Genomic DNA, 21,071 nt, shown 5'->3' with positions numbered 1-21,071 from the left:
AAGTAAGATGCAAGCCGCGCACCCGTCATTGCAGCGAGAAGAGGCGACGTGTCAACATCGGGAGAAGAGAAGAAGAAGACGACGTCACAGCACAGAAGAAGACGTTCAGCGCTGAAGGAGAAGGCACCGGACAGCGGGAGGAAGAACCGGGGTGCGCTGAGTCAACAGCGGAGAGCAGCAAACATAGAAGAAGACCCCCGGAGAGCGGAGAAGACCCCCGGATAGCGGAAGAAGAAGCACACCACCCCCCCCCGCCGAAGACGTCGGAGGAAACCCGCCGGGGGGGGCGCTTTCCTCCGACGTCTTCGGCGGGGGGTGGTGTGCTTCTTCTTCCGCTATCCGGGGGTCTTCTCCGCTCTCCGGGGGTCTTCTTCTATGTTTGCCGCTCTCCGCTGTTGACTTGGCGCACCCCGGTTCTTCCTCCCGCTGTCCGGTGCCTTCTCCTTCAGCGCTGAACGTCTTCTTCTTCTGTGCTGTGACGTCGTCTTCTTCTTCTTCTCTTCTCCCGATGTTGACACGTCGCCTCTTCTCGCTGCAATGACGGGTGCGCGGCTTGCATCTTACTTATATAGGCCTCACAGTCCCATCATGCTCCGGTACCTACCCACGTGGGTAGGTATCACATGGGTAGGTACGGAGCATGATGGGACTGTGAGGCCTATATAAGTAAGATGCAAGCCGCGCACCCGTCATTGCAGCAAGAAGAGGCGACGTGTCAACATCGGGAGAAGAAGAAGACGACGTCACAGCCCGGAAGAAGAAGACGTCACAGCACAGAAGAAGATGAAGACGTTCAGCGCTGAAGGAGAAGGCACCGGACAGCGGGAGGAAGAACCGGGGTGCGCCGAGTCAACAGCGGAGAGCGGCGAACATAGCAGAAGACCCCCGGAGAGTGGAGAAGACCCCCCGGATAGCAGAGAAGACCCCCCTGGATAGCGGAAGAAGAAGCCCCCTCTGAGAAGCACACCACCCCCCGCCGAAGACGTCGGAGGAAACCCGCCGGGGGGTGGGCGCTTTTATAAAAGCGACCCCCCCGGCGGTGGAAGAGAACCAGATGGCGGCGAAGAAGAGCAGCCCCCACCCGAAGACGTCAAAGAAAAAGCCCACCCCTGGTGAAAAGAGCTAAAGAAGACAGGGGGCGGCCTCCGGAGCAGACTAATAAAATATTTTAATACCCTGTGTTTTTTTATTTGTGTTTATACCACTTTTCTTGCAGGTGAATGGGTAGGGGTACGATGTACCTCATACTCATTCACTTAGGGTGGGGGGCCGGTATCTGGGGCCCCCTTATTAAAGGGGGCTCCCAGATTCCGATAAGCCTCCCGCCCGCATACCCTGACAACCAACGGCCAGGGTTGTCGGGAAGGGGCCCTGTCCTCATCAACATGGGGACAGGGTGCTGTGGGGGGGGCACAGTGCGCCCCCCTGCCCCAGAGCACCCAACCCCCCCATGTTGAGGGCATGCAGCCCGGTACGGCTCGGGGGGGGGGGGGGGCGCTCGCTCGTCCCCACTCCTTTCCTGGCCGGCCGGGTAGCGTGCTTTGGATACAGGTCTGGTATGGATTGTAGGGGGACCCCCTACGTCATTTTTTCGGCGTGGGGGGGGGTCTCCTTACAACCCAAACCAGACCTAAGGGCCCGGTATGCTCCTGAGGGGGGAACCCAAGCTGGATTTTTATTTAAAATCCGGCGGGGACTTTCCCCTCAGGATTCATACCAAACGCCGCACACGTGTAGAATTGGCGGGAATCCAAGTCGGATCTCCCGTCGCTTCTATGACGTGCTTGCTGGAATGGCTTTTACTATTCCAGCGAGTGCGAGATGTCGGCACCCTGTCGCCGAGAATCAGCGCAATGCCGTAGTGCTAAAACACATTCTCTGCGGCAGGCACTGTATGTAAAAAGCCCCCCCCCCAAAAAATAAAAAAAACGGATGGAAAAACTGATGAAAAACTGATGAAAAACTGACAAAAAACGGACGAAAAACTGACAAAAAACGGACGAAAAACTGATGGAAAAACGGATCAACTGATGAAAAAAAAACTGATCTAAAAAACTGAACTGACGTGTGAAAGAGCCCTTAGAGTCCCTACGAGATATAATTGACTGTCAGGCAACTTAATTCTCAGGCATCTACAAAGAACTTAAGTATCAATTTTGATTGGACTTTTTAATGCAAGAAATTATAAACTTCCAGTGTTCCCTCCTTTAATCACTTGACCTCAGGAAGGTTACACCACCTTCATGACCGAACATTTTTTGCTATTCAGTACTGCAAAACTTTTCTTGGCAATTGCTCGGTCATGCAACACTGTACGTAAATATTTTTTTTTGCATTTTTTTCACACAAATAGAGCTTTCTTATGGTGGTAGTTGATCACCACTGTGTTTTTATTTTTATTATATAAACAAAAAAGTCAGTGCCAGTTCACACTAAAGCAACTTGGGATCCGACTTGTCAGACCACAAGTTGCCCCAAGTCACTGGACATAAGAAATTCTATTGAAGTGAATGAGAGCTGTCATAAAGGGGTTGTAAAGGAATTTTTCTTTTCCCCTAAATAGCCTTCTTTACCTTAGTGCAGTCCTCCTTCACTTACCTCATCCTTCCATTTTGCTTTTAAATGTCCTTATTTCTTCTGAGAAATACTCACTTCCTGTTCTTCTGTCTGTAACTCAACACCGTAATGCGAGGCTTTCTCCCTGGTGTGGAGAAAGCCTCTTGAGGGGGCGAGCAGGCAAGTCAGGACACTCTCTACTTTGCAGATAGAGAAAGGAGCTGTGTGTTAGTGGGCACACATGTACCCTCGTCCAAATAAAGCATTAAATTGGTCTTCACAGTCTACCATTCACTGACAGTACTTGACGTGATTGTAGCCGTATTAGTGCAATTGTGACAGAGAACTGCTGAGTACTGGTTGGACCTTGAAGAAGGGGATATACCGTGAAAGCTTGTCCTGAAAAATTGTATGTTAGTGCAAATAAAAAAAGTATCATGGACAGTACTCAGTTTTCTCTGTCACTGACAGTGAAAGTGTTATGCTTCAACTAGGTGGACTTCTTTGGTCTTGTTGCAGTCAACGGGTTCTCTACTCCTGCTGGACATCCTGTAGCACTTACCCCGTGACTAACTTCAGATTACAGTGTGAGTTATGCCGGCTCACACATGACACGCTGGGGTTTTAAGTTAAAGCTAAATGAGATCCCTCAGTAACCTGATTTTCTTGCGGGGCCCCGATATGTAGGACTTTCTCTATAGACCCACCACAGAGTCCATTATATCTATGGGTATACCCACAGGTTCTGTCGTATTCATGTAGGACACATATATTTGGGACAATACCATGTATATACATTGGAATACTTGTGCTCTGTTTGTCTTTACATAATGGTTTTAAAATCAATATTTAATAAATTATCATTTTTATTGAGTGCCCTCTGTTTCATTTGGGTCTACTGGGGGCTACCAATTGAAAGTCCATATTCACCTTTTGTTCTTTCTCTCTATATTCATATTTTGATGTGGTGCCACATTCTGAGTCATGTCTCAACAATTTTCAATTTTCCATAAAAAAATTCCGCCGAAAAAAAAAATATTACAAGTCAGCAGCTACAAATACTGCAGCTGCTGACTTTTAATATATGGATACTTACCTGTCCTGGGCACCTGCAATGTCGGCACCCAAAGCCGATCTCTCCCTCGGCTCTCGGTGCTGCCGCCGCCATTTTCGGTAAGGTATTCAGGAAGTGAAGCCTTGCGGCTTCACCTCCTGGTTCCCTACTGCGCATGCGTTAGTCATGCTGAGCAATCCCACTGGTCCCTGCTGTCTTCTGGGACCTGTGTGTCTCCTAGAAGACAGCGGGGGGGGGGAGTAGGTGCCGGATGTGACATAGGTCACCGCTGTGATCTATCCCCGGAAGTGTATTACACAGGCATCTGCTCTTTCCTTCCCCCTGAAAAGGTGCCAAATGTGACACCGAGGGGGGGGGGGGATTCCAAAAAGCAGATGTTCCATTTTTGGGTGGAACTCCGCTTTAAGTAAGAGCTAATAACTCAATCTTGCAAAAAATGTTGTAGTATCTCAATCTTGCTACTATAATCAGTTACAGTTAGTCATTACAAGTAGCGTATGACCACCAAACAGATATAACAACTGGCCATCTATCATATAAGCTACGCAAATAGAATCATTAGCAATCTATTGCACACAATTGGAATATACGTAGTATGACAGTGTGAGATTATTTGTTACTATTTGCTATTTTCTACTTGCCCAGTTTACACGATTGGTACCTATTTGTTACATCTGTGTAGTTATGGATTGCTACTCTTAGCGATTTCAGTAGCACCGTTAAACTACTACAAATCCCTTGGGTAGCTGTAGCCTCCTTCAGCTGTGTCTTCACGTTCTCCCAGCTTATTCATGCAAAGAGGATTTACAAAGCACATTATCTACCAATATGAAGGTGCCCAATATGAAGATATTCCATTCAATTGTAAGAAAAACAGAAGCATGTGTGGGAATTGTTTTTAACTACTTTTGGCCAATTTGTAGAAAACAGACAGGTTGCATAATTCCTACATCCAGAGGAATGTACTGTGTGTACTATAAATAAGTTATCACTTTGGTTTCTATTACTTGCAGTTTGGAAAATTTAACAAAAATAAGGAAGGAAATGGAAAGGCAATCTGTTTTCTATGGGCTTTCCTACAGGAATTTTGATCAAAACAAACAAAAAGCATGTACCATCATCAAAATAAAGACCCCCCCCCCCCCAAATACAATTAGGATGGCTTCAGACTTTTGCAGTCTGTTACGATGCATTAACGCACATGTTGGATTGTGCATTGCGTTAGTTTGCATTGGATGGACTGCCAATGGAGGGCAATAGAGCAACAAATGTTGATGACCCTTTCTTTTAACGCAGGGCACGTCATGTGCGTTGTGCTGCGCTGCAGCTAAATTGCATTGCCAATATTCTATTTTTGTAAATGAATGGACCCACAGCGCAATGCACAAAGCGGCGTGCGTTACAATAACACGTGATAATATGTGTGTTTTTGCAACACATGAATCTTAATGAGCCCTCAAACTTTACTATTAGAAAAAAGTAAGCCACCTTTCAAAATGTATATAAAATTGTAAGCCACCTTTCAAAACTGATATAAAATTGTAAGCCACCTTACAGATTTGATATAAAATTATAAGCCAACTTACAGATTTGATATAAAATTGTAAGCCACCTTTCAGATTTGATATAAAATTGTAAGCCACCTTTCAGATTTGATATACAATTATAAGCCACCTTACAGATTTGATATAAAATTGTAAGCCACCTTGCAGATTTGATATACAATTGTAAGCCACCCTGCATATTTGATATCAAATTGTAAGCCACCTTCAAGATTTATATAAAATTGTAAGCCACCTTACAGATTTGATATACAATTGTAAGCCACCCTGCAGATTTGATATAAAATTGTAAGCCACCTTACAGATTTTATATAAAATTGTTAGCCACCCTGCAGATTTGATATCAAATTGTAAGCCACCTTACAGATTTGATATAAAATTGTTAGCCACCTACAATATTTGATATCAAATTGTAAGCCACCACCAAGAATTCAAATAAAATTGTAAGCCACCTTACAGATTTGATCTCAACTTGTAAGCCACCTCCAAGATTTGATATAAAATTGTAAGCCACATCCAAGATTTGATATCAAATTGTAAGCCACATCCAAGATTTGATATACAATTGTAAGCCACATCCAAGATTTGATATACAATTGTAAGCCACCTCCAAGATTTGATATACAATTGTAAGCCACCCTACAGATTTGATATCAAATTGTAAGCCACCTTACAGATTTTATATCAAATTGAAATCTCCTTGATTGCTAAAGATTACTCCAACTTACATAATATAATTTAGTATATTTAACACGTTTATTGCCCCCGGGGTCGAATAAATTCCAATACTAGTATTATTGAGACTAATGTTCCATTTTTTTTTTTTTAAGTTCAGACAATAAAATTTAATTTACAGCTCTTATTCTGAATTCAAAAAAGTTATAAGCCTCCATTATCTCCATTATCTATTTATTTTATCGATAGCTACGGTTTAACCTGCTCTCACTTAAAAGAGTTGAGTCTTACCTCTCCAAAGAGCTCAGCGGATTATTAGTCTCCTGGCAGACGCTCACTCCAGGGTTTCCCTTAGAAAGTAAGCTAATTCACATGAATACAGCTGCAGCCAGCATCAGGCAACCCCCGACACGCTGTAGTCTTTTAAATCCTTCCCAGCTTCATTATCTTCTACAAGCAGAATAAATACATCATTTGCAGGTAACAGTTACAAGAAACTAAGCCAACAACAGTTCACTGATCTTGTGATGACTCTTCATTGTCGTAGAGTTCCTCTGAAGCGGAGATTGGAAATTACCCTTCAGCTCTCAGTTAAACAGCAGCAGCAGCTTATAGAATGCTAGGTGGCTTTCTGGCAGATCTTAAAAAGCTCTGTAATTTATTTGATCAGCACAGAGGCCAAAGGAAACAAACCCTATTGGCACAAGGCTGACAATGATGAGGAATTGCAGCCTCCTCACCAACCCCTTTCCTCCCCACCTTCCTCCACAGCACTCACCAGTGAAATGAAGCTATATGATCAGTAAAGAGAGAAAACATCAGAACCTAGCTTTGTAAAACACAGCTTTGATTAATAACAGATTTTGTATAAAAAAAAGAGGAAAAAAATATATTATTACCTAGAATAAAATGCAGTATTTTCTATCGCTGGGAAGTAATCGGTGATGATAACATGCATATACAGAGTTATTATTATTATTGCTTCAATATAAGAGTGCAGAATACCTCTTTGAATAATACCAGTGTTCATATGGAAGAACTGATCATGCCATTAGTAGATATTAATAGTTAAATTTAGAATAGGTGTGCTTGGGCTCTGCATTCAGTGAATGAGAATCAGTCTACTCTATGAGCAAATTTCCCAGGGATGTACACTTGGATTTAGTGAACAAAATACTGTTTTGGTCCTTCAACCACTAGGCGTCTGAGCTATAGCCGAATTATGGCCACAGCGTGGACCCCAATTGCCGGGAGGCTGTCAATAGACGTTCTCCCCTTTGCGCGCTCTCCCCGCACCCCTGCAGGACGCGCACTGTGATCACCCGAGTCACCCGAGACGCCTATCAGTGCCCACCAGTGCGGCCTATCAGTGCCCACCAGTGCCGCCTTATTAGTGCCCATCATTGCAGTCCATCGGTGCCCATCAGTGCAGCCCATCAGTGCAGCCTCATCAGCGTACATCAATAAGAGAGAAAAATTACCTGTTTGCAAAATTTTATAACAAAATATAAAAAAATATAATATTTTTAACAAAAAATAAAAACCATCAAATACCACCAAAAGAAATCTCTATTTGTGGGAAAAAAATTATAGAAATTTCATTTGGGTACAGTGTTGTATGACTGCGCAATTGTTATTCAAAGTGCATCAGGCAGGAGGGGGGTTCAAGTGCCCAGTAAGCGGTAAAGACATTCACTATAGTGACAAAAGCATTGGAATGCCTGCCTTTACATGCACATGAACTTTAATGGCATCCCATTCTATTGAGTTGGCTCACCCTTTGCAGCTATAACAGCTTCAACTCCTCTGGGAAGGCTGTCCACAAGATTTAGGAGAGTGTCTATGGGAATGTTTGACCATTCTTCCAGAATAGGGATGAGCCGAACACCCCCCCCCCCCCTGTTCGCTTCGCACCAGAACCTTCGAACGGACCGACCGTTCGCGCGAACATTTAGAACCCCATTGATGTCTATGGGACTCGAACGTTCGAATTCAAAAGTGCTCATTTTAAAGCCTAATATGCAAGTAATTGTCATAAGACGTCCGAACCCGGGTCTTGCCCCAGGGAACATGTATCAATGGAAAAAAAGAGCTGAAGAACGGGGAGAGGTGTGTGTAAACACACCTTCCCTGTTCTTCGTTGTGGCAGTGTCATTGATCGTGTGTTCCCTGATATAGGGAAACACGATCAATGATGTCACATGTCCAGCCCTGCCCCCCTACAGTTAGAAACACATATGAGGTGATACTTAACCCCTTCAGTGCCCCCTAGTGGTTAACTCCCAAACGGCAATTGTCATTTTCACAGTAAACAATGCATTTTTATAGCATTTTTTGCTATATGGTCCCAAAAATGTGTCAAAATTGTCCGATGTGTCCGCTATAATTTCGCGGTCACGAAAAAAATTTCTGATCGCCGCCATTAGTAGTGAAAAAAAAATATTAATAAAAATGCAAAAAAACTATCTCCTATTTTGTAAACGCTATATATTTTGCACAAACCAATCGATAAACGCTTATTGCGATTTTTTTTACCAAAAATAGGTAGAAGAATACGTATCGGCCTAAACTGAGGGAAAAAAAAAATATATCTTTTTGGGGTATATTTAATATAGCAAAAAGTAAAAAATATTGTTTTTTTTTATTTTTCAAAATTGTCGCTCTATTTTTGTTTATAGCGCAAAAAATGAAAACCGCAGAGGTGATCAAATACCACCAAAAGAAAGCTCTATTTGTGGGAAAAAAAGGATGCCAATTTTGTTTGGGAGCCACATCGCACATCCGCGCAATTGTCAGTTAAAGCGACGCAGTGCCGAGTTGCAAAAACTGGCCAGGTCCTTTACCTGCATAAAGGTCTGGGTCTTAAGTGGTTAAAGTGAGAATTTTTTTTAAAAATTCCTTTAAATATTGTACCTGCTGGGTGTCTATAGTATGCCTGTAAAAAGGTGCCCCAGGGAACATGTATCAATGGAAAAAAAGTTTTAAAAACGGTAGTTTTTTCTGGAGCAGTGATTTTAATGATGCTTAAATAAAAAAAATTAAAACGAAAAATTCCTTTAAATATCGTACCTGCTGGGTGTCTATAGTATGCCTGTGAAGTGGCACATGTTTAGAACTGTCCCTGCACAAAATTAGATTACTATAAGAAAAAGGTCATTTAAAACTGCTTGCGGCTTTAATGTAATGTCTGGTCCCTGCAATATGGATGAAAATCATTGAGAAAAATAGCACAGGCACAGACAGTACACACACCATGTAGCTTTAGGTGCAAACTACAGAGGACACGGGCAGTACACACCAAGTAGCTTTAGGTGCAAACTGCAGAGGACACGGGCAGTACACACAACGTAGCTTTAGGTGCAAACTACAGAGGACAAAGGCAGTACACACACCACGTAGCTTTATGGTGCACACTGCAGAGGACACAGGCAATACACCACGTGAGAATACTGCAGCTAGCACAATCACCTGCCTGCCAGTAAATTAGAAAGAGCTGATCTAGCTAAACTATACAGTGTATAAATATATATACAACACCTGGGATGCATATATATCCTCTACACACTATGGGCCAGGTTCAGAAAGCATTTACGTCGGCGTATCTCCATATACGCCGCCGTAATTTCAAATGTGTGCCGTCGCATCTTTGCGCCGATTCACAAAGCGAGATACGTCCAAAAACAGGGCTTCAGCCGTTCGACGTAACTTGCCTACGCCGGCATATCGTGGGCGCATAGTTAAGCTGGACACATTCGGCTTTCCCATTATAAATATGCAAATGACCTAGATACGCCGATTCACGAACGTACTTGCGCCCGGCGTATTAATATACGCTGTTTACGTAAGGCGTACGACCGGCGTAACTTTACCCCTCATAAAGCAGGGGTAAGTCATGTTAAGGTATGGATGTCGGAACGACCGTCAAAATTTACGTTGTTTACGTAAGTCGTACGTGAATAGGGCTGTGCGTAAGTGACGTTTACGTCGTAGGCAGTGTTCAAAGAATCTTAGGCATTCTAGCCGACGTGATTTTGAGCATGCGTTCGTTCTGCCCCTCATTTACATGGGGTCACGGCTCATTGTAATACAACATGCCCACTGCCTTGATAATTTGAATTAGGCGGGCTTACGCCGGCCCATTTACGCTACGCCGCCGTAACTTAGGGCGCAAGTTCTTTCTGAATACGGTACTCGCTCTCTAAGTTACGGCGGCGTAGCGTATTTGAGATGCGCTACGTCCGCCGAAAGTTACGCCATTCTTTCTGAATCTGGCCCTGTAACTTTAACTGACTAGCCTGCCTGCTCTATCTACCAACTAAAAATGACACTCTCTCTCTCTCTCTCTGTCTTCTCTCTTTTAACCACCGCAACACACTACACAAGGCCGACCTGCAGGCGGCCTTTTATAGTGTGGGGCGTGTACTAAACCCCCTGAGCCATAATTGGCCAAAGCCACCCTGGCTTTGGCCAATTATGGCTCTCCGTTTTTTTCAAGCTGTGATTGGCCAAGCATGCGGGTCATAGTGCATGCTTGGCCAATCATCAGCCAGCAATGCACTGCGATGCCGCAGTGAATTATGGGCTGTGAAACGTAACTCGAATTTGGCGCAAACTGCCCAAAACGTTCGTAATTCGATGAACGATCGAACATACGATGTTCGAGTCGAACATGAGTTCGACTTGAATACGAAGCTCATCCCTATTCCAGAAGAGCATTTGTGAGGTCAGGCACTGATGTTAGACAAGAAAGCCTGGTTTGGAGTCTCCGCTCGAGATCATTCCAAAGATGTTCTATCAGGCTGCAGGCCAGTCGAGTTCCTCCACTCCAAACCCCAAACTGTTGCCACAAAGTTGGGAGCATGAAATTGTCCAAAATCTCTTGTTATGCTGACGCTTTAAGGCAGGGGTCTCAAACTGGTGGCCCTCCAACTGTTGCTAAACTACAAGTCCCATGAGGCATTGCAAGGCTGACAGTTACAAGCATGACTGCCTCAGTCAGAGGCATGATGGGACTTGTAGTTCTGCAACAGCTGGAGGGCCACCAGTTTGAAACCCCTGCCTTAAGTGTTCCCTTTACTGAGTCTAAGGGGCCAAGCCCAACCTCTGAAAAACAAACCCACACCATAATCCCCCTTCCACCATATGATATGGACCAGTGCGAAAAAGAAAGGCCCATAAAGACATGGATGAGCGAGTTTGGAGGGGAGGAACTTGGCTGGCCTGTACATAGTCCTGATCTCAAGCTGATAGAACACCTTTGGGATGAATTAGAGTGGAGACTGCAAGCAAGGCCTTCTCGTTTAACATCAGTGCCTGACCTCACAAATGTGCTTCTGGAAGAATGGTCAAACATTCCTATAGACACACTCCTAAACCTTGTAGACGGCCTTCTCAGAAGAATTGAAGCTGTTATAGCTGCAAAGCGTGGGCCAACTCAATATTAAACCATTAAATTTCATGTGCATGTAAAGGCAGGCGTCACAACACTTTTGACAAAATAGTGTAGATACCCCTCACTCCTCCGACCAGTGGGTACAGGCTTCTGTTCGCTAGCCATTTTATGAACACAATGGGACCAATTTACTAAACCTGGAGCGTTCAAAATCTGGTGCAGCTGTGCATAGTAGGCAGTCAGCTTCTTTTCTTTTCCAATAGTTTTTTGTAGGAAGTGTACACTGTAAGTACAAACTCTTACAAAGTTGTAACAGCACTCTTTTAACCAAACATAAGCATTTACAAATGTCAGACATAGTTGTCAACTACTGCATACAATATTTTGCAGTCATATCCATAGTATGGTCAAAACAGTCAGGTTTCCCCCATTCCCTTACTGTTGTCACGTTTTGAGGTGAGGCAGTGTTGGGGCCAGTGGGTATCTCCCTTCCCAGTTTTACAGCTTAAAAATTTTATACCAACATGTCAACATTTCAATTGGGAAATTAGTGCAATGGGCCTCGGTGGCCAATCAGCTTCTATTTTTGGCTTGTTCAATTAAGCTTTGGCAAAAAAAATCTAGGAGCTACACCAGATTTTTCACTCCCAGTTTTGGTAAACAAACCCCAAGATCTGAACAGGAAAGAAAAAGAAGCTGTTCTAAAAGCCTCATATAAAAGTATGTTAAACCATCGGACTGTTCCACCTGCTCCTCCAACCTGATTCACTTTATCAAGTGCTAAATTGAATAGCTGTATATATGCTACAATTATGCTCTTGATAGAGTAAAATGCATTAGAGGTTGGTGGAGCAAGTGGAACAGTCTATGCACCAAGTTGCTTAACCGTTTGCCGACCAGCAGCCGTCATTACACTGCACGGTTGGCACAGCTACACAAATAGCCGTAGCTGTACATCGGCCGCTTTAAGAGCAATAGCAGAAACACGTGCACGTGGTGCAACGCCTGAGCTGATGAGCGTGGCTGGCGGCCGTGATCGCCACCTGAGTTTGCTCCACAGAGGGCCAGAACGGGGATCTGTCAATGTAAACAAACAGATCCCCATTCTGACAGGGGAGTAGAGAGAGATTGTCTGTTCCTAGTGATTAGGAATAGCGATCTCTCTCTACTCTCAGTCAGTACACTCCACCCACAGTTAGAAACATCTCCCTAGGGAACACTTAACCCCTTGATACCCCCCTAGTGTTAACCCCTACCCTGCCAGTGGGATTTATACAGTGATCAGTGACTATTTTCGCTGATCACCACCATTACTAGTAAAAAATTAATAATTTAAAAGGCCATAAATATATCCAATATTTTGTAGACGCTATAACTTTTATAACCAATCAATATACTCGTATTGCATTTTTTTTTTTACCAGTAATATGTAGAAAAATACATATTGGCCTAAACTGATAAAGACATTTTTAATTTTTTTGGATATTTATTATAACAAAAAGTAAAAAATATTGGGCCAGATCCACAAACGAATTACGCCGGCATATCTATTGATACGCCGCGTAATTTCAAAGTTCCCGCGTCGTATCTTTGTTTTGTATCCACAAAACAAGATACGATGGAATGAGGGATCGATCCGACAGGCGTACGTCTTAGTACGCCGTCGGATCTTAGGTGCATTTTCCCGGCGGCCGCTAGGTGGCGTTTCCTTCGAATTCCACATCGAGTATGCAAATTAGCTAGATACGGCGATCCACGAGCGTACGTCCGGCCGGCGCATTTTTTTACGTTGTTTGCGTTCGGCTTTTTCCGGCGTATAGTTACCCCTCCTATATGAGGCATACTCAATGTTAAGTATGGCCGTCGTTCCCACGTCGAAATTTGAATTTTTTACGTTGTTTGCGTAAGTCGTTCGTGAATAGGGATTTGCGTAGAATGACGTCACCGTCTTAAGCATTGGCTTGTTCCGGTTTAATTTCAAGCATGCACACTGGGATACCCCCACGGACGGCGCATGCGCCGTTAAAAAAAAAAGTAGTTTACATCGGGTCTCGACCCCATCACATCGATTTGAATTGCGCGCCCTTACGCCGCCAAAGATAACTTACGGTGCGCATTCTTTGAGGATTCGAAAAAAAAAAGTAAGTTACAGGCGGCGTAGTGTATCTTAGATACGCTGCGCCAGGCGGAAATATGCGCCGATGTACGTGGATCTGCCCCATTGTAGCTAATTTTTGTGGTGATTGTGGTGGCAATGGATGAGGATTTTATAGGGTTTAATAAAATGTAGGGGATTATAGGGTTTATAAAAATGTACAGTAATCTTGATGTTATACCTGTAAATACAAGAAAAGGGCATAAGAATAGCACACGGTATACAAAAATATGCACAATTTAATATAAACAATATAGAAGTAGAGCATATATCAATGCAATGTTTAGGTATGTTTAGACAAATGAAGAACAGTTTGCACAGGAAACCATATACATGTACAAATGTAAAAATACCATCAAGAGAAAGACTACTCAAATTCAAGGTACCCAAGAGGCCTCAAAGCTACGTTTTAGGGGATTTCCCTTCTTCAGGTGTGATCTAACATATCTATATATGCTCTTAAAAGACAAATCTTCACTTTAGTAAAGCAAGTCACTAGCTGACCTGGCTCCCCCTTCTTCCCTGAACTTCCCATGGGTAAGTAAAGCAGCTTAATTAATATATTGACGACTGAGCAATAGGGACTACTGGAGGTGGTTGAGGGTGGGGTAGCTCCTGACTGTGGATGGGTGAATCTGCCTGGGTTCAGTTCGCAAACAGTTTCACAATTTCAAACAGTTGGGGGATGTCATCCCAGGGGTGTGCAGTCTGAAATGATTGCAGCAGGGCCATCTAAATGAGCCGGTGTCCCTACACTTCCCCAGCTTTGTAAACATCAGAAGTCCATCGGGTCGGACTCGGCAGGGAGCACAGCCCTAGCCTGCCACTATAATAACCTATACTGCCCTAACCTGCCACTATAATACCCTATACTGCCCGAACCTGCCACTATAATACCCTATACTGCCCGAACCTGCCACTATAATACCCTATACTGCCCTAACCTGCCACTATAATACCATATACTGCCCTTACCTGCCACTATTATACCCTATACTGCCCTTACCTGCCACTATAATACCCTATACTGCTCTAACCTGCCACCATAATACCCTATACTGCACTTACCTGCCACTATAATACCCTATACCGCTCTAACCTGCCACCATAATACTCTATACTGCTCTAACCTGCCAGCATAATACCCTATACTGCTCTAACCTGCCACCAAAATCCCCTTTACTGCTCTAACCTGCCACCATAATACCCTTTACTGCTCTAACCTGCCACCATAATACCCTACACTGCTCTAACCTGCCACCATAATACCCTATACCGCTCTAACCTGCCACCATAAATCACTCAGAGGGGATTGTTTTTTTCTCAACAAAAGTGGAGTTACACTTTAAGTGAAGACAGAAGGGAGGATAGATAACCGAGAGGGTATGTATAAGATAGTATCTAAAACTAGGAAGCAGATGAAAGCCTTGGGTAACGTTCTTAATTCTGTCTACAATATTTGTTCTTCTGTATTTTTCAGTAGCTGAGGATATTGCCTCTTTGAGCTAACTGGCAACATCCAACCTGCTTGGAGTCTAGCCAGTCCTTTGCTTCAGGTCAATGTGAAAGCTGCTTATGATGGGTAGATAGCCTGTAGCTGCTTGCCTTTGTTTAATGGGACATAGCTCATTGATTCCAATGGGCTTTGAGGGCCCCTTGCTCTCTGGCTGCAGTCCACAAGCTAATTTTTTCCCAGCTTTGCTGTGTACAAATGACACATACCAAATAATAAAAGAAGCTTGCATATTTTCTCTCACCGGTCACAGTATTAGGTACATCTGCCTATTAAAGGGAAAATTGTGACCAGGGAAATATGAAGACTACTATTGCCTAACTAAGTTGCCTAACTGTCATACTGATCTAATGGAGTAAATGCTCACTAAGTCCAAAACAATTTTCCAAATAAAGATGTCTGTCTTTGACTTCACTGGCTGCATGCATGTTCCAGGACAATGACACAGAAAGTATTAACCACTTTAAGACCAGCCGCTGCAGTTATCTGCTTGCCGACCAGCCGACCAGTTTGGCTCTGCTGGGCAAGATCACGTAGCTATACGTCATCTCGCCGAGCAGCCAATAGGGGCGCGCTCGGGAGTAGACTGAAGAGAGGAAAATGGACAGCCGCACTCCGGAATAACTTAAAATAAAGTTGTCTTTTATTTTCCACTGAACATGCACAATCACAGCAACCAAAACGACAGGACAGCCGATGCGTTTCGCACTCAAAGTTAGTGCTTAATCATGGCTCATAGGGCCATGCCCACCCCCCGTTCGCCCCTGACGCCGCCGCGCGTGACTGGCGGTCGTGATCACCGCCAGGCACCCGCGGTTGTCTTATACGCCGGCAAATACGGTATATATATATATATATATATATATATACATATGTATATATATCTATATATGATATACAGTGCCTTGAAAAAGTATTCATACCCCTTGAAATTTTCCACATTTTGTCATGTTACAACCAAAAACATTCATTTATTTTATTGGGATTTTATGTGATAGACTAACACAAAGTGGCACATAATTGTGAAGTGGAAGAAAAATAATAAATGTTTTTCAAAAATGTTAACAAATAAATATGTGAAAAGTGTGACGTGCATTCGTATTCAGCCCCCTTTACTCTGATATTCCTAACTCAAATCTAGTGGAACCAATTGCCTTCAGAAATCACCTAATTAGTAAATAGATTCAACCTGTGTGTAATTAAATCTCAGTATGAATACAGCTGTTCTGTGAAGCCCTCAGAGGTTTGTTAGAGATCCTGAGTGATCAAACAACATCATAAGAGCCAAAGAACACACCAGACAGGTCAGTGATAAAGTTGTGGAGAAGATTAAAGCAGGGTTAGGTTATCAAAAAAAATATCCCAAGCTTGGAACATCTCACCGAGTACTGTTCAATCCATCATCCAAAAATGGAAAGAGTATGGCACAACTACAAACCTACCAAGACATGGCCGTCCACCTAAACTTACAGGCTGGACAAAAGAGAGCATTAATCAGCAAAGCAGTCATGAGGCCCATGGTAACTCTGAAGGAGCTGCAGAGATCCACAGCTCAGGTGGGAGAATCTGTCCACAGGACAACTATTAGTCGTGCACTCCATGAATCTGGCCTTTATGGAAGAGTGGCAAGAAGAAAGCCATTGTTGAAAGAAAGCCATAAGAAGTCCCATTTGCAGTTTGCAAAAAGCCATGTGGGGAACACAGCAAACACGTGGAGATGAGACCAACATTGTACTTTTTGGCTTAAAACCAAAATGCTATATGTGATGGAAAATTAACACCGCACATCACTCTGAACACACCATCCCCACTGTGAAACAGGGCGTGGCAGCATCACATTGTGGGGATGCTTTTCTTTAACAGGGACAGGGAAGCTGATCAGAGTTGATGGGAAGATGGATGGAGCCAAATACAGGACAATCTTAGTAGAAAACCTGTTAGAGTCTACAAAAGACATGAGACTGGGGTGTAGGTTCCCCCTCCAGGGACAACGACCCTAAACATACAGCCAGAGCTGCAATGGAATGGTTTAGATCAAAGAATTTTCATGTGTTAGAATGGCCCAAAGTCCAGACCTAAATTGAGGATCTGTGGCAAGACTTGAAAATTGCTGCTCACAGATGCTTTCCGTCCAATCTGACAGAGCTTGAGATATTTTGCAAAGAAGAATGGGCAAAAATGTCACTCTCTAGATCCCAAAAAGACTTGCAGCTGATTACAATTATGCAGTGAAAGGGGGTTCTACAAAGTATTGACTCAGGGTTGCTGAATACAAATGCACCCCACACTTTTCAGATAATTATTTGTAAAAAAAAATTGAAAACCATTCATCATTTTCCTTCCAATTCACAATTATGTGCCACTTTTGTTCTGGTCTATCACATAAAATCCCAATAAAATACATTTATGTTTTTGGTTGTAACATGACAAAACATATTATTTTTTGAGTGTGGAGGGATGGGCTTTTTATTGTCTTTAATTGTCATTAAAGATGTTGGGCCAGATTCACAAAAGAGATACGACGGCGTATCTCCTGATACACCGTCGTATCTCTGAGATACGATTGTCGTATCTATGCGCCTGATGCATAGAATCAGGTTACGCATAGATAGCCCTAATGCCGCATACAGACGATCGTTTTTTGTGATGAAAAAAAATGACGTTTTTGAAAACGTCATTTAAAATGATAGTGTGTGGGGAAAATTTCGTTTTATGTCTTCAGAAAAACGACCAAAAAAAAATTCGAACATGCTCGAATTTTTTGTGTCGTTTTTCAAAATGTCATTTTTTGTGTCAATGAAAATGATAGTGTGTGGGCAAAACGACGTTTTTAAACCCGCACATGCCCAGAAGCAAGTTTTGAGACGGGAGGTAAAACTACCATTCATAATGGAGTAAGCACATTCATCACGCTGTAACAGACAAAAAAGCACGAATCGTCTTTTACTAACAAGTAACCAGCTAAAAGCAGCCTCAAGGCGAATAGAACTTCCCCTTTAGAGTGCCGTCACTTTGTTCATCATTTTTCAAAATGATGGTGTGTATGCTACATCGTTTTTGAAAATGAAGTTTCAAAAATGTCGTTTTTTTTCATCACTTCAAACGTCATTTTTTTTTCATCACAAAAAACGGCCGTCTGTATGCGGCAAAAGGTCCGACAGGTGTAACTGTGTTACACCGTCGGATCTTAGGCTGCAATTCTTGGCCGGCCGCTAGGTGGCAATTCCATTGCGGTCGGCGTAGAATATGCAAATGACTAGTTACGCCGATTCACGAACGCCCGCTTTGCCCGTCGATCTAAATTTACGTTGTTTCCGTAGAGATGCGTCGCGTAAAACTAAGCATGAACTCTAGGTGGTGTAACCAATGTTAAGTATGGCCGTCGTTCCCTCGTAGAAATTTTAAATTTCACGTCGTTTGCGTAAGTCGTCCGTGAATGGCGCTGGACGCCAATTACGTTAACGTCAAAACCAATGACGTCCTTGCGACGTCATTTAGCGCAATGCACATCAGGTAATTTTACGAACGGAGCATGCACAGTACGTTCGGTGCGGGAACGCGCCTAATTTAAATGGTGCCCGCCCCGAGCGGATTTACGCCGAGCAGAAACGCTAAGTTTACAGGTAAGTGCTTTGTGAATCAGGCACTTACGCTGTAAACCTGCGGCGGTGTAACGTAAATGGGATACGTTACGCCGCCGCAGCGTAACAGATTTCGTTATTATCTGTACTACTGAAGGTACACCACTTGTGTTTTGTTGCAGGATTGCGTGATGTATTATTATATCAGGAAATTACATTAGTATACTATAGTTTCTTTGCATGGCAGCCTGACAATACAATGTTCCATAATGATTATACTTAATGTACTGGTTGTAAAAATAGAACAGCATACTGGGAAAAGGAAATTACATTATCATCCAAAAAATGTGCTTAAGTTTAGATTTTTTTACCATAAAGAATATATCGCTTTGGAATCATTTGAGGCCATCAGTTTCCATAGATACCAAGTGAAAGTTCCAAGCAGTAAACAAAGGGAAAAACAATGCTTTTTGTAGAAGAAGTAATGAAAGGGGAGCAATTTCTCATTAATAAGTAACTGGTATACTATAAAAAAAAGAAACCCATATGGTGTTTTGCATATCACACATTGTACACAGAGAACATGTTCCTTTTGCGTAGTTAAAGGGTTAGTTCACCTTTACCAAAAAACTGACTACAAACAAATTATACTAAAAGTAACAAATAATACACAACCAAATAAAAATGTCTTACTAAACCCAATATAATATTTGTGCGCTTGGAAAAAACTGTAAACCTTAAAGCGGGAGTTCACCCAATGATGTTTTTTTTTTATCTTTTCCCCTTAGATGGATGCTCGTTTTGTCTAGGGGAATCGGCTAGTTGTTTTAAAATATGAGCCGTACTTACCGTTTTCGAGATGCATCGTCTCCGTCGCTTCCGGGTATGGGTCTTCGGGAGCGGGCGTTCCTTCTTGATTGACAGTCTTCCGAGAGGCTTCCGACGGTCGCATCCATCGCGTCACTAGTAGCCGAAAGAAGCCGAACGTCGGTGCGGCTCTATACTGCGCCTGTGCACCGACATTCGGCTTCTTTCAGAAAATCGTGACGCGATGGATGCGACCGTCGGAAGCCTCTCGGAAGACTGTCAATCAAAATAGGAACGCCCAGTCCCGCAGCCCATACCCGGAAGCGGCGGAGAAGATGCATCTCGTAAACGGTAAGTACGGATCATATTTTAAAACAACTAGCCGATTCCCCTAGACAAAACAAGCAGGTATCTAAGGGGAAAAAGTGTTATGTGCGGGTGAACCCCAGCTTTAATGACAAAAAAGATTATAATAAAAACTCAATTAAATCAAACAGGCAGAAGCATCTAAATCACCAATCTGAGTAGGATGTGTAACAAGCTCCAACCAAACAATAATTAAAAATGTCCTATTCTTGTGCTAGGTATAAATTAACAAATCACATAAGACACACAATAAACGTGCATTAAATATATGATGAACTCAACCTAAATTGACATATCTGTGCAAATAAAGGCCCGGATTCACAAAGCACTTGCGCCAATGTATCTCAAGATACGCCACGTAAGTGCAAATGTGCGCTGTCGTATCTGTGCGCCGGACCCACAAATTAAGATAGGCCTAAAAACAGGCTTAAACCCGCCAACATAACTTGCCTACGCTGGCGTAGCATGGGCGCACATTTAGGCTGGACGCATGTGGCGCTCCCATTGTTTAGCCATTCAAATATGCAAATGAGGGAAATACGCGATTCACGAATGTACATGCGCCCGACGCAGGCTACGCGATGAGCGCGTAAGTTGTACTTCCGGCGTAAAGTTAAGCCCCATAAAGCAGGTGTAACCCAGCAGCAGACATGCAAAGGTCTGCACCAGGGAACTCAAGCCGGCGTATTTTACGCTGTTTAGGTTGGACGTGTGTCTGGCTGGGCGTAGGTTACGTTCACGCCGTAGGCAGTGATCCGGCATAGTTTAGGTAGTTGTTCCGACGTGATTTTGGGCATGCGCAGAGGAATGCGTCCACGTCCCGTCGCAATGCACAGTTAGTGATGCGTATCTGTCTTCCGCTCAGCCCATCATTTGCATGGCTCACGCCCACTTCCACCTACGCCGACTTACGCCTTCGAAACCCAGCACAGTTTTGGGAGCAGTGGCTTTGTGAATTCCATGCTTGCCTCTCTGCGCTGCGTCGGCGTAGCGTATTTTATTTGCAGTACGGCGGCGTAAAGTTGCGCCCGCTCTCTGTGAATCTGGGCCAAAGTCCATATAAAATAGGCAAACACTGTGCAAGAAAAATCTATTCTGAATATACAATATATATATTGTGGCAGCAGGCAGGTTAAGTTCCCTGGTTGCATCCAGAATGCAATGTATATATCACCTAGGTTCAGGCTTTATGCCAGTTTGTACCTCTAGGAGGAGTGCTGGGAGTCCTGCTGGGAGGACTTGATGAGCCCAGCTGTATCTGGTGGGCTCATTAGGTCCTCTACAAAAGCTTTTCTTTAGCAGATATTCTACCATGAAGGCCTGATTCACACAGTCTCCTCTTAACAGTTCTAGAGATGTGTATGCTGCAAAAGGTGGCTACTTTGAAGA

At 43.4% G+C, this 21,071-nt stretch overlaps 1 protein-coding gene across 1 annotated transcript in view; it reads right to left on the bottom strand.

The window, feature by feature from the left end:
* Nucleotides 1-6,550, bottom strand: part of TRHR (thyrotropin releasing hormone receptor) — a 58,165-nt gene extending 51,615 nt beyond the window's left edge. The window contains exon 1 of the mRNA XM_040354854.1: nt 6,160-6,550. The gene's annotated coding sequence lies outside the window, so the exon portion shown is untranslated. The remainder of the gene's footprint in view (nt 1-6,159) is intronic.
* Nucleotides 6,551-21,071: the final 14,521 nt, after the last annotated feature.

This window comes from Rana temporaria, chromosome 5 (assembly GCF_905171775.1).
Source record: "Rana temporaria chromosome 5, aRanTem1.1, whole genome shotgun sequence".
Lineage (NCBI taxonomy): Eukaryota > Metazoa > Chordata > Amphibia > Anura > Ranidae > Rana > Rana temporaria.
Note: the sequence above shows the minus strand (reverse complement) of the source record. Positions and strands in the feature narration are given on the sequence as shown.